The 14,808-nt window shown below is 41.1% G+C and overlaps 1 protein-coding gene across 1 annotated transcript in view; it reads left to right on the forward strand.

Moving 5' to 3' along the window:
- Window positions 1–1,954: 1,954 nt before the first annotated feature.
- The window catches only part of KIAA0319, a 71,268-nt gene continuing 58,414 nt past the window's right edge, over window positions 1,955–14,808 (forward strand). Inside the window, exon 1 of the mRNA XM_082637887.1 lies at window positions 1,955–2,038. The gene's annotated coding sequence lies outside the window, so the exon portion shown is untranslated. The remainder of the gene's footprint in view (window positions 2,039–14,808) is intronic.

Consider the following 14,808-nt stretch of genomic DNA (forward strand, 5'->3'; position numbering starts at 1 on the left):
AAATGTCCCAACCAACAACATATAAAAAGCAGACGAAGTCAGAAAAGCTGTACTAAAAACACATCATTTTATCCTTAGTATTTACTATAGTGTCTGGCATGTAGCAGGAACTCAATAAATGCTGAAATGAAATGAGACGGTGCCCTCACATTTGTGTCCTAGGGAGGCAGACTAACATTTTCATAAGTCAGTACCAAAATAGATATTATATGTATTATATGTATCAAAATAGATATTCATTGTAATGGCTCTGAGTTTAGAAGTCTAGGCTAAGCTTATATATATGTAAGTATGTATATATGTAGACTTTAAGCCCATGTATTAATGACTTAATTTTTATTTAAAGACTCCTGGGAACGGGCTTGTTGTCTGAGTACATCAGATTTATTGATGTGGTGAGAAAGGTCACTCTGGGGGTACAGCGGAGTGCCACTGTGAGAAGAGAAAGGATGGAAGTGTCTTGTAAGGTTTGGGCTCCCTTTGAAGGAGGGTCTTGGAATCAGATTGGTACTGTTGCTTACTCTTTCAGAGGCAGGTTAGGAGAAGCAGGGACTAACTACGGACTGGGTGCTGTCATGAGGCAAGGAGAATTCAGCAGTGGGGTGTCACAAGTTACGGATGAAAATAGCAAAGCAAAGGGGGCGTCTGTGGTAGGAAAGCAGTAGTCATTCAAAGAGGGGGTTGTTATGTCGTTTTACAGCTGCTGCACGACTTTGGGGGAAATATTTCCTGTTAACGATAATTGGCAGAGTTGCCTTTTTCTTTTTAGTCTAAACTGATGTTGACTCTTTCAGTCCCAAGCAGTTTTTATTCTTTTTTTTCCCCCGGGTACGCAGGCCTCTCACTGTTGTGGCCTCTCCCGTTGCGGAGCACAGGCTCCGGACGCGCAGGCTCAGCGGCCATGGCTCACGGGCTTAGTTGCTCCGCGGCATGTGGGATCTTCCCAGACCGGGGCACCGAACCCGTGTCCCCTGCATCGGCAGGCAGACTCTCAACCACTGCGCCACCAGGGAAGCCCAGTTTTTATTCTTTAAAAGTGCATTTTCTTTTAATCATCCTAAAGGAATGCTATTACCACCTCTATTTTATAACTGACAAAACAGGTTTAGCAAGTAACTCATCCGAGGCCCAGCCATAGCCAGGGAGTAGCCTAGTAGGGGCTTGTTCATCAGGTCTAAGCACTGTACTGTAGTCATGGGGATGTGCAAGGAATGCTTCAGGAATGCCCTGGCTTCCTTTTGTGCCCTATGTTACCATACCTAGATGCATGAATCTTTCTTACCAGAAAACAGTATAAATACAAGGAAGAGTCTTCCACATGAGTTTTCTATTGTTCAGATGATCACCTTCCCATAGATGCAAATGTAATCTAAATACTTTGGGCACCTGGTTAACCTATAAAGCGTGGGGTTGATCTGGGCCCCTCCTAACACCTGTTTCCATCCTCATTCAGAAAGCAACACGTGCTCAAAACATAGGAGGGCCTAAAGAGGCTACCGCTGGAGGAGTGGGACTTGTCCGTGTGGGGTGAATTTGCTTCGGGGGAGACATTTGCAAAGGGTTTTTGACCCAAGTAGTGTGCTCGCCACCCTGGCCCGCGGCATTTGGAAGAGGCACTCATCTCCCAGGCTGTTTAGGACCACGGTGTCCGTCAAAGTGTTGGTGAAGGAAAGGAGGTGGGGCATGCAGGCCGCCCTGCTGCCCGAAAGCCTTCTGCTTGGTCGCCTGCGGGGTGGGAGTCCGTCGCCTGGGTACCCATCTTTAGAGCCCGAGCTGGGAGTCGGGAGTTAGGCAAGAAGGACTGCTGCTCGCCCATTCCTGGGGGCGCGTGTGCGCGTGCGCGCGCGTCGCCGTGGTAACGGCGCAGCGGAAAGGCGCTGAATCACGGGCGCGCGCTTTCCCAGCTCTAGCAGAAGCTGATGCGGGGGCGGGCGGGGGTGCCCTCCTGGTTGCATCCTGACTAGACCGGGGCTGACCCCGGCGGGCCTGGCTGGCCTGGCGCAGAGGAGCGGTGGCAGGATCTCTGTCACTACTGGAGGTAAGAGTGCAGCAGTAGCCTCATCATGTCTCCGGTTTGGGCAAGAGTCTCTCCTCGGGGGCTATATCCTGGGGAAGAGAAAGCGAGGGTTTGGCTTGGATGGGGCGGTACCTCTTCCCTGACAACAGATGCGCGTGCCAGTGTGTAAAAGTGTGTGTGTGTGTGTAGGGCCGGGAGACGAAGAAGAGGAGCAGGTGGGACGGCAGGTGATGCTCCTAGCCAGCTGCACCGAATAGGGCTAGCTTTAGTGAGGCCAGCAGCGCCTCGATGCAGTATCCCACTTCCCAGCCCGTCTGGCGATTGATGGGAAGGGAGGGCAGCAAGTAGGCAGGTTATGCCAAAGGAAAATAAAATCAAGAGGCCCTGAGTTAGGAGGTGACTTTCTTAAGGTTCTTCTGAACATCTAGGAAAGGGCTTTTCTTGATGGCTGCACCGATTGATTGTTTCTTAGTAGGGTGGAGTCGAGGAAATTTGCATCTTTTCCCAATCTCATGAATTGCATTTCTTAGACCTGAAGAATCGGTTTTCTTTAAACTTCGTTTGGTAATATATATGTGATCTTTGCTATTATTTGCTAAATTCATTTTGTCTCTGTATCTTACCATAATCTGAAGCTTGAAACCTTTGAATGGCTTTTTTTCTCTTTCCCTTTGAACTTCCTCCACAGAATGGATATGAATCACGATATTATTAATCAAGAGCATAAACCTAAGATTATGAAAGTCATTCTTTCAATCATTCATTCTCTTAAGTATATGGAGAGAGAAAAGAATATGATATACCCACTCATATCCATTTTTATTGTTAGATTTCTCATCTAAACATTTTTGTTTGTGGGTTAAATGTTAGTGGTTTTTCCAGTGCTTAAATAGAAAAATTGAATGATATTTTTGATGATAATAATAGAAAAAGTAAATTTTAGACAACCCCCCCAAAAAGAACAAGAATTTTTGTTAGTGTTTATTTCTTTAGTCCTGAAATGCATGTTCAATGTCCATATGTTTCAAATTGTTTATTATAAGAAGACCACAATCATTGAGACTCCCGAGATTAGGCCAAATGTAAAATTTTATTTTGTGCTTATCATTTTACATAAATTTTTGTACAGATGAGGAAATCTGGAAATATCAGTTCAGCTGTAGACTTAGGCGTCATACAGAAAGCTGAATTCCTCTGTAATTTGAAAAAGAAAAATATAATTATATATCAAGACTTCTTAGAACCACAGGTGACAGAAAGATTCATCACACCTTTGCCATATAAAATGCCAAGTCAGGGAATTAATTTCCCTTCAGAATAACAAAAATAATTCAGCCAAACTCTTTATGTATTAAAAATAGTCAAAAGAGAGCTTCAGTAATTTATTAATGTACAAGAATGGATTTGCTGTTAAATTTTCTTGACTTAATTTTTTTTCTAGCCAAACGGATAAGCAGCATTCTCTTTAAATAAATCTGTAGGACCAGGCATGACTGTTTCTGGGGCCGTGATGTATTAATAGATTGCCAGGTCAGATGGCCTGGGTTTGGTCATGGCTCTGCCACTTAATGGCTGTGTCACATTTGGCAAATTCCTTAATTCCTCTTAGCCTCAGTTTTTTCATCTGTAAAATAGGGATAATAATAGGACCAACTTAATGAAATTCCTATAAGAACTAAATAAAACAATATGTATAAGAGCTCTTTGCTCATTTTCTGGTATGCAACTAACTTCAATAAAAGTTAGTTCTTATTGTTATTCTTTTTTTAAATAAATTTATTTATTTATTGGCTGCATTTGGTCCTCATTGCTGCAGGGGCTACTCTTCTTTCCCGTGGGCAGGCTTCTCATTGCAGTGGCTTCTCTTATTGAGGAGCACGGGCTCTAGGCGCGTGCACTTCAGTAGTTGTGGCACGCGGGCTCAGTAGTTGTGTCTCGTGGGCTCTAGAGCGCAGGCTCGGTAGTTGTGGTACATGGGCTTAGTTGCTCCACAGCATGTGGGATCTTCCCGGACCAGGGATGGAACCCGTGTCCTCTGAATTGGCAGGCGGATTCTTAACCACTGTGCCACCAGAGAAGTCCCATTACTGTTATTCTTGACATAAGTTTTCTTTTCAGGAAATATTTTCCATGTCTTCAAAATAATTTCTCACTAAAAATACAATTATTTTGATGTGACCAAAACTTGTTCTGGTTTATAATGTCAAATCATCATAAAATGCATAAATTTTTCCTTGCAGCATCTTTGCAACAACAATAATAAATATAATAATTACAATCTTAGAGGCACGTCAATTCCAGGTAATTATATTTGATACCCTAAGGAAGGAGCTTTGCTTTAGTAGGCCTGGGATAATTGCTGGGTTATTGTTTTATTTGTTTTTTAAAATCTGTATTTTTAGATACTATTTATGTGAATTCCATAGTGAGAAACTTTCTTATTTATTTCTATTAAGCAGTAAATATGGTTGGACCAAAATAACATCTATTTTTGCATCATTTGACAGAGTCTTTTAACTAGAGGTGTTTGAATTTCAAAGTAAGTCTTCTTAAATGACACACAAGTAGATAAAGACACGGTATTGGAGTTTTAACTCTAATCCCTTCCAAATAACCTTGGTAGAATATGTTACCTGTTGGAAAGTGTTACTATGTCCAGCCTGCTGTGCATTCTTTTCCTTAAGTTCAAATAAGCAAGGGATTCTCGTAAACATCTGTTTAAGCAGTGTAGCTAGAGTAACAGGATAACTCCGACCTCAAAATGAATTTTCAAAGTTGGTTTTATTGCATGCTGTAATGTAAAACACCAGAATTATTAAGTATCGAGGGCAAATTAACTCCAGTGTTGCCACGTACAAATCTTACTACTTTTTTAAAAAAATATAAATTTATTTATTTATTTTTGGCTGTCTTGAGTCTTTGTTGCTGTGCGTGGTCTTTCTCTAGTTGCAGCGAGCGGGGGCTACTCTTCGTTGTGGTGCGTGGGCTTCTCATTGCGGTGGCTTCTCTTGTTGCGGAGCACAGGCTCTAGGCACACGGGCTTTAGTAGTTGTGGCTCGTGGGCTCTAGAGCACAGGCTCAGTAGTTGTGGCGCACAGGCTTAGTTGCTCCACGGCGTGTGGGATCTTCTTGGACCAGGGCTCAAACCTGTGTCCCCTGCATTGGCAGGCAGATTCTTAACCACTGCGCCACCAGGGAAGTCCTGCCACCAGCAAATTTTAAATGTTACAGTGTGTAGAATGTTTTTTCATGTGGTGGTGGGGAAGTAGGGCTTTTTCCTCTCTGGGATAACAATCCTGTTATTCTAACATTGTGATTGTCATCATATCTTACCATATTTTTTTCTATCCTCCTCATTAAAATGAAGTATAGGATGTCTTCTGGTCAATATAACATAGTTGCCTGTCTTCAAAATGTTTTCAAAAGAATCTCTTTTTTTTTTTTTGCGCTACGCGGGCCTCTCACTGTTGTGGCCTCTCCCGTTGTGGAGCACAGGCTCCGGACGCGCAGACTCAGCGGCCATGGCTCACAGGCCTAGCCGCTCCGCGGCACGTGGGATCTTCCCGGACTGGGGCACGAACCCATGTCCCCTGCATCGGCAGGCGGACTCTCAACCACTGCGCCACCAGGGAAGCCCCAAAAGAATCTCTTAAGATGACTTATCTTCAATAAAATTATTGGCTTTACCATCTCTTTCAGTATATTTGTACTTATCAGGAGGTTGAAATATCTTATTAATTTAGTATCTTCAGCCTCCTTGTCTTAAAGCTTCAAGACATTCAAATTCTATGTGCCAAATGCTCAACACTTTATTGTTGTGTGGGAAAAGCTTCCTTCCAGACACATATGTGTTTAGGAGCATGCTACTAACAGCTAACCAGTCTTCACTCATTTATATCAGGCTTTCCTAACTACTCCTGTGCAGCAACTGCTCCTCCCCAAATCTGGAGAAACGTTTTCTGACCTCCTTTTACTAGACCTCTTCCACCCAGTTGACCATTCTCACTTTCTTGAAACAAGAACCTCTCTTGGTTCACAAGTTCCATCCTTCAGTCCCTCCGAGGGTTACTCTCTAAAGCAGATATATGACCATGTCACACCTCTGCTTCAAAATCTTCAATGTCATGTCCATCCGTGGATGCATGGATAAACAAAATGTGGTCCTTACATACAATGGAATATTATTCAGTCTGGAGAAGAAAGGACATTGTAACACATGCTACAACATGGATGAATCTTGAAGATGGTATGCTAAGTGACATAAGCCAAATACAAAAGGACAGTATTGTATGACTCCACTTATATGAAGCATCTAGAATAGTCAAATTCATAAAGATAGAAAGTAGAATAGTGATTACCAGGAACTGCCAGAGCAGGTAATGTTAGGGTTCAATGGGTACAGAGTTTCAGTTTGGAATGATGAAAAGTTCTGGAGATAAACAGTGGTGGTGATGGTTGCGCAAGAATGAATGTACTGAATGCCACTGAATTATACACTTAAACATGGTTAAAGTGGCAGATTTTATGTTATATGTATTTTATCACAATAACAAAAAAAAATTTGTTTAATCTGCACTGACTCCCCACTGCCTACTAGATGAAGTGCCGACCTCTTAGTGTGACCTGGACAGTATTTACTACTTCTTCTTGGTTTACGTTTCCATCTTCTTATCACATCATTTCCTGCACATATTCTACATTCTAGCCATATGGAACCACTCAAAATATGCCATCCCTTGCAGGATCCCACGCTTTCTCTGTGTAGTCAGTCCCTACAGCCTAGAATGCCTTTCTTTTTTTGAGAAGCAACCACTCATCCCTCAGGATAGAGCTTACATGTAACGTTTCTGAAGTCTTCCCTCGAGTCCTCAGTTCCTCTTGCTTTGATGGTAGTCTAGCTTGTGGCTGTGCCTCCACAATGTCCCTTATCCCATTACTGTATCCTATGAGCTTCTATAGAGCAGGGATGTTTTATTTTTTAAATGCATATTTTCTTTAAAAAAAAAACTGAAGTTAATGTTTCCATTCTTCTCTAGAACTACATAAGACCTTAATATACTTTAATCTGCCCCTCATCTTTCACTTCACTATTGTTTAGCATTTTTTTTTTGGATAACATTTTTATTATTATTTCCAACACTGTTAGTCAGTTTCTACCTTACTGATGCTTCTTCTGTCCATCTGTGCAGTTTTCCTTTCATAGCTCTTTTAGTAAGGATCTATAGGTAGGTATACTCTGTGTTTATGTAAAAAAACAAAAAAACCAAAAAACCCCTTATTTTATTGTTACTCTTGAATGACAGTTTAGTGAGTATAAAGTTCTAGGTTGGCAGTTTTTGTCCTTCAGGACTTTTGAAGATGCTATTTCTATTATCTTCTGGCACCTATTTTTTGCTAATAAATCATGTTGTCAGTCTAATTCTTGCCCCTGTTAAGATAATCTGTCTCTTTTCTCTGGTTCTTTATAAAATGTAATCTTTGTCTTTGGAATTCTGCAGTTTCATTTCAGTGAGAATAGGAATAGAATTACTTTAACCTGCTCAGTACTTCTTGTACTTCCTGGATACAAAGATTTTTGTCTCTCATTGGTTCTAGAAACTTCTTGGCCATTATCTCTTTACATTTTGTCTCTTCCCAGTTCTTTTTATTCTTTCCTTTTGGAGTCATCAGAAGATGTATATTGGACCAGTTTTTACTTCAGGACTCTTATTCTTGCCTTTGTATTTTCAATTTTTCATTTCTTTGAATTGCATTTTGGATTACTTCCTCACACAATATAGCTTTCATTTCAGTTCATTGAATTTTTTTTTCAAGTTCATTGAATTTTAAAATCCGGTGGCTTTATTTCTAACTACACAACTTCTGATTTGGATCTTTTAAACTATGCCCGTAAAAAAAATCTTACTAGGGCTTCCCTGGTGGCGCAGTGGTTAAGGACCGCCTGCCAATGCAGGGGACACGGGTTCGAGCCCTGGTCCGGGAAGATCCCACATGCCGTGGAGCGGCTAGGCCCGTGAGCCACAACTGCTGAGCCTGTGCTCTAGAGCTTGCAAGCCACAACTACTGAAGCCCGCGTGCCACAACTACTGAAGCCTGCATGCCTAGAGCCCGTGCTCTGCACCAAGAGCAGCCACCGCAATGAGAAGCCGGCGCACTGCAACAAAGAGTAGCCCTTGCTCGCTGCAACTAGAGAAAAGCCCACGTGCAGCAAGGAAGACCCAACACAGCCATAAATAAATAAACAAGCAAATAAATAAATATCTTACTGTACTGTTACTTTATTATGATTTTTGTCTCCTCTCTTCACCTTAATGTGTTTCACCACTTCAAACATACTTATTCTGTAGTGCCTCTTAGGTGTACTTCTTCTTTTTCTTGCTCCAGTTTTTTACGTCCGCCCCCTCTCCTTTGTACTGGTTTGCTCCCTAGCTTGTATTACTTTTGTTTTTAGGGTGGTTCATCTTCGGTGGGGATTGTTTTTCTGGTGGAGTTCTATGTGCTCTGTGTTGAGGACTGTCCTTCTAGACAGATTTTGCATTGCTTCTGCATAGGAGCTTAGCTATGTGTTAATTTTAAAAAGTTTTGTTGTTGTTATACATACATATGCTTCATTTAGCCTGGAAATGGAAGTTATAAATTAGTTCTGTAAGGGTTGTTAAAAGAAAGTCCCTGTAAAGAGGCACATCTTGGCAATCCTTCCTCTTTTTGCTTTCAGTCTCATCATGACATGCCTCTGGTTTCTTCTAGCCCCTATTCTAGGATGCATTAGTCCTTCTAGGCTGCAGTGGTCTTTGTGAGGCTCCTCCTAATATTGTATAATGTCAATAGATGTTCAGCTACTTTCCCACTGCATTAGTCTTTGATAATATCTAATTCCTTAATTGACCCAAATTATTTTTGTCCCTGCGTTTGAAACTAATATTGTATTTTCCCTCCTTCTCTTTCTTTTTTATAACTATTCCCATTTGGTTTTTGTTTGTCTTTTGAACATTCAAGTAGATTTTCCTTCTAGTTAGGAATATATAGTTATCATAATGGCATCTCTTAAAAAGTAATTCCCATCCCTTTGTTTTGTTACTCCTAGTTTGTTACAGAGTAAGTCCTAATAAAAAGTCAATTTGTTACCGAGTCCAAGCTCACTCTTCTCGTTCCCGGCAAGACAAGCCAATAAATCGGAGACAAGGTGCTGAAGCAAGGAATACAACTTCATTTGGAAAGCGGGCAGACCGAGAAATGGCCGACTAAAGTCTCAAAATAGCCATTTTATCAGGGTTTGGATGCCAGTTACTTTTATAGCACAGAGATGGGGAGGAGATGAGGAACTAAAGTAAAAAGGCCATAAGTTTTGCAAATATCTCCTGAAATGGCCAGGCTCCTGGAGGGGATGTGTGAATTTCTTCTTTCTTGTAGCCATCCACAGGTGGACAGGGTCCGGATATTTCCCTGAACAAAGGCACTTTGGTTTAACATTCAAGCAGAGGGTCAGGGTTCCCCAGGCAGGCCATTATGTACAGACAGTATCCTTTTAGTGAACAAAAGCAGCGGAAAGCAAGTTAAAGTAAAAGAAACAGATCCAACATGTAGTCAGATTTGGTTCTTCCCTGTTACAATTTTAGTTTATATATTTTAGATGATTTTTGCTTTATAATGAATGTGAGAATCTACCATTGTCTTTTCTTCTCATTCCCCAAATATCCTTGCATATTTTTGCCTGTTTATTTTTTGCAAATGGATTTTGTTAAGTACTTTAAAGCATTCTGTTGAGTTTTCATTCATTTTGTTTCTTTGTTAACCTAATATATTGTTATCTTTAATACCTATCGTCTTTCCAGGTTATACAAGGTTTCCCTCCCCAATTATTCGTATCTCCCATTATCTCTCCCAGTACAGTTTTATTATTGTATTTAAAGATATTCTCTGTCACATTGTAAGTCTTTTTGCATATTTGTAATGCTTCTGGCCATGCCTAGAAATGGGATCTCTCATTAGTGCTCTTTCTATCTGTATATTTGTCTGTTTTATACAGAGATGCTGTTGCTTCAAAGAACTTTGCTGATCTTCACCAGCCTGCTTGTATTAATCCTAGTGCTGATGTTTCTTTCATTAATTTGATGAGTTTAATGATAAGGAAACATCTTGTGTTACTCTTCCCACCATCTTCTTAATCATCTGATTCTTTTATTTTATTTAATTTATTTTTTGGCTGCACCACGCAACATGTGGGATCTTAGTTCCCTGACCAGGGATCGAACCCATGCCCCCCTGCATTGGAAGCACGGAGTCTTAACCATTGGACTGCAAGGGAAGTCCGATATAATCTGATTCTTAGAACATTATTAAAGGAGGGATTTGACACTTTTTTTTTTGGCTTGTATTTTTTCCCTGGTCTGCCCTTTGGAGCTTCACAGAATCTGTTCACTCCCCATTCCACATGAACGCCCTTCCTGTGTTTAAAAACCAATGCTGGATCATGTTTCCCTTAATTCTGCTTCATCTCCTAATAGGAAGTCATCTTATACTGTAATTGTAAGGCATTATCTCTGATGCCAGTAAATTCCTGGGTAATCCTCTGTGTTGATTAGCACAGGTTTTCTAGAACTTATTTTACTTTATCAGCTTTCAGTGGAGAAATTCAGAGCATAGATTTCACTACTGAAAAGTTGCCAAGTTTTTACCTTCTTGGCAAGGCACCTAGCTACATGTATTGTCTGAGTTTCCTCTGCCTTACCTCCTTGTTTTTGTTGGTGAGGATTTGGGGGCTTGAGAGCCCCTTGTAGATGCAGGAGTAGTGGGTCTACACCTCTTCTACAGGTACTTTCTCAGCTGCTTTCTTTTCAATACTACTCTCCAGGCTCAGGCAGGTCGGGGGTGAAGGAGTGTGACTCATGAAGAGTTTATCGATTGCCTTGGCAAGGGAAAGTGCTGAAAGTGAGAAAGATCAGGAGAAAGCAATTCTGACTCAGTTTTATCCTTTATATTCCTTACCCACTGAAACTTAGAGGCTTGTTTTGGAGAAACCGGAAACTAACTTCTGATTAGTGAGCCGCAGAATTTCAACTGATTCAACCAGAATATTCTGTGTACCTGTTGGGGATGACACGTATCTATCTTACCTTCTCAGATTCTTAATGGGAGCTTCAGATAATATGAAATATGTAAAATTGCCTTGTGAATAAAAAGACTATTATAAATGGCTATTATGTTGATGATGATGATGATAAATATTACAAACCATTTTTAAAATGTTCTTATTACTAATAGGATAGATTATTAACTGACAGTTTTCTACCTTCTTTCATTTTGTCCCTTTTCTTTCATAGGGAATAAGTGAATAATTATTTCCTTAATGCCAGAAAGTTAAATTCTAAAGGCGAACTCTTTTTTTTTAAATTGAAGTATAGTTGATTTACAATATTGTGTTAGTTTAAGGTGTACAGCAAAGTGGTTCAGATCTTTTTTTTTTTCAGTTCTTTTCCATTATAGTTTAGTACAAGATATTGAATATAGTTCCCTGTGCTATACAGTAAATCTTTGTTGTTTAAAGGAGAACTCTTTGACAAGCTAATCATAGACCTGCTGATAAATGGAATTGAAAGAATGAACAGTCTCAGAATTGATGAACAGTTTGCCTGATTCAGAAGTTTGGTAATCACCAGCTGTCTTCAGAATTTGATGCAAAGCAGATTCACTGTCATTGACACGCAGGACGTCTGGCATCTGAACTTGGACATCACAGATCACAAACTGGGTTTTCCCCCAAAGTCTCTGGCAGATGGTGTCTGCACTCTCTCTGGCCTTTCCTTCTGCATGTTTTCTAAAGGTGATGATTTAGTTATTAGAGCACAGGACAAAGCATTTATTTAGGTAGCAGTGTTGACCCCATTAGTAAGAATTAAATTTAAGGAGAAGGAAAAGTGCTAAGCCGATTGAAAGCTAAGCTACTCCCATACTTAGGGAGACTGTTTAAAGCCCCATGATGTACACTTAAGGTTTCACCTCCTGAAATTTTTCCTCTTAGTTTAGGAACAGTATCTCCAGGAATATAAAACTCTGGTGTTATTTATAATACAAAGACCGTGAGACAGTGTGTTCATTTGCAGCAGTTTAGAAAAGATGGTAAAATGTATACCCTAGGAACCAGTACATAAAGAAAACAAATAGTTGTTCTCTTACCTGTTTCATCCAGTTACTTCCAGGAAATCACCACTTCCTTTCTAGTTGCTTTGACTCTTGTTGAGTGCAGGATGCTCAGATGGTAACCCATGGCCTGCAGTCACCCCTGTGGTTAAAGGCTGCCTCAGCAAAGACAGTTTTTGTCACAGTAGTGGCTGATAAAGCAAGGAATGAAGAATAATAAAAGACAAGAGAACATCTCCGGTAGCCCCCAGGGGCTAAGCTGAAATAGCAAAATACAGCTCATCTTGTTTGAGTTCACTGGCTCTGAAAAGCAGGAGTTTGCCAACCAAGTTTTGTTAGCCAGTAAACCACAAACAGGACAAATTATAAACACAGTCTGTTCTGAGTAGCCTGTAGGAAAATGCTTTCCAGAAGATCCATTGGGATCTTTGAAATTAGGCCCCCTTTGAGCTGTTTTCATTTACCTCAAACAGGCAAGCTGCAACTTGCTTTTTTTCTGAGCCTGTAGAAGCATTTCACTGCAGCATTTTTGATAAAAAAGCTAAATATCAGAAACAACCTAATGGCCTAGCAATTAGGAAATGGTGAAGTCAGTTATAATAATCACCTCAATGGGATGTTGGAAAGTAACAAGAAAGAATAATGAAGAAGAAAGTATCAATAGCAATGAAGGATACTTTTGTGATAGAATGTTAAATGAAAATAAGACCGTGTTTCTCTAAGAGGGTAGCTTTGCTGAAGTATACTGGCTGGTTTACTGGCTAACAAAACTTGGTTGGTGAACTGCTTTTCAGAGCCAGTGAACATGCTTTATAGCATGTTCCCACTAGCTATCTAGTATGATTTGATTGTAATGTTTTTAGTGTACTTTTTTTTTTTTTTTTTTTTTTTTGCGGTACGCAGGCCTCTCACTGCTGTGGCCTCTCCTGTTGTGGAGCACAGGCTCCGGACGCACAGGCTCAGTGGCCATGGCTCACGGGCCCAGCCGCTCCGCGGCATGTGGGGTCTTCCCGGACCGGGGCACAAACCCGTGTCCCCTACATCGGCAGGCGGACTCTCAATCACTGCGCCACCAGGGAAGCCCTCTGTTTGTACATTTTAAGTGCTAAAAACAACCTAGGCCTGGCACATAGGAAGCACTCAATATATATTACCTGCTAGTATCATCAGCTGTTATTTCACCTGTTCATTCAGTTTTTATTTTAGCAATCCTATCTGAACTTCCAAGAACTTTTTCTTCTTCTCTGATTTTTTTTTCTCCTGTTTTGTAGCAACTATTTTTATTTTATGGAGGATGTACCCTCTCAAGTCTTTCTGAGGATATTACTTACCATGCTTAAAGTTTTTCTTTGTCCTTTTAACTGACCTCCTGTTTGTTTATCATGGTCCTTCTCTTCAATGCATTGTTTTTCTATTTCTCAAATGTAGGGCATTTTTTGATTGCCTAGTCTTGTTGATTTCTGAAGACTCTACTGATGAGGGTGTGGCTGCTTTCCTCCGGAGCTGTCCATTCACTGCCTGAGTGGGAGGTTAACTATGGTGCCTGAGTATGTGTGTAGGCAGGGTCCGGGCAGGTTTCCCTCTGGTGTGGGTGGGTAGGGACTCCCCAGGTAGCCACAGGGAGGAGAGCTCTGCTCTAGAGGTGCAATGCTTTGGAATGGAGTGTGTTTCCTTCCAGGACAGTCTTCGGATTCTCTTGGCTCTCCTTTGTTTCCAGAGGCCCGCTGCTGCCGCTGAAGCCCTATGAGGACAAATCTCTATCTCTTGAGAGAGAAGTTTTCTTCTTCTTGAGATCTGTCTTTTAGTGCATCACCCAAAGTGCTGTACGTTGGCCCATCCTGTTTCTACATTCCTGGGCTCAGGGCTTAGAGCTTCTCCAGTGACCCCTGAAGGTCCTGTGCGTTCTCAGTTTCTAGGGAGTGGGTTTCCTCTCTCTCCATCAGTTCCATGTCATCTGCTTTCTATCTTCCAGGGAGTTTTTTGGAATTTCTGGTCTATTAGTAGTTCTCATTCTTATTTTTCTGCCGTTGTGTTGTATTTCCTTCCATCTGTTCATATGTCCTGCCTACCTTTCTCCTTTATTTATTTTATTTATTTTTAATATTTATTTATTTATTCGGTTGCACCAGGTCTTAGTTGAGGCATGCAGGGTCTTTAGTTGCGGCATGCAAACTCTTAGTTGCGGCATGCATGTGGGATCTAGTTCCCTGACCAGGGATGGAACCCAGGCCCCCTGAATCGGGAGCATGGAGTCTTATCCACTGCACCACCAGGGAAGTCCCTCCCCTTTATTTTTCAATGAGAACATAGGAAAGAGGGGAAATAGATGTATTGATATGTCCAGTCTGCCATCTTGAACTAGAAAATTTTCTTTTTATTCTCAGCTTGCCAAAATCCTATTAATGAAGCTCATTTACCCCCAGGAAGATTAATGTGAATATATTTGCTGTGCAGGCTGGGTCTCTGGACAGTCCTTGGAATAATGGTGACCCTTGTCTCCAGGATCTGCCTGTTTGCAGAACTCAACCGCTTTGAACAGCAAGGGTGGAACCATGCCTCTTTAAGGAACACCTAGGGACTTGGTCTATTACTATAGCATCCTGCTTGTCTCAAGCTTTGAGGATAAAGTAGGTGTGTTAAGCAGCTATGATTAG

This window comes from Mesoplodon mirus, assembly GCF_964341445.2.
Source record: "Mesoplodon mirus genome assembly, chromosome: 12".
In the NCBI taxonomy this organism is placed as follows: Eukaryota; Metazoa; Chordata; class Mammalia; order Artiodactyla; family Ziphiidae; genus Mesoplodon; species Mesoplodon mirus.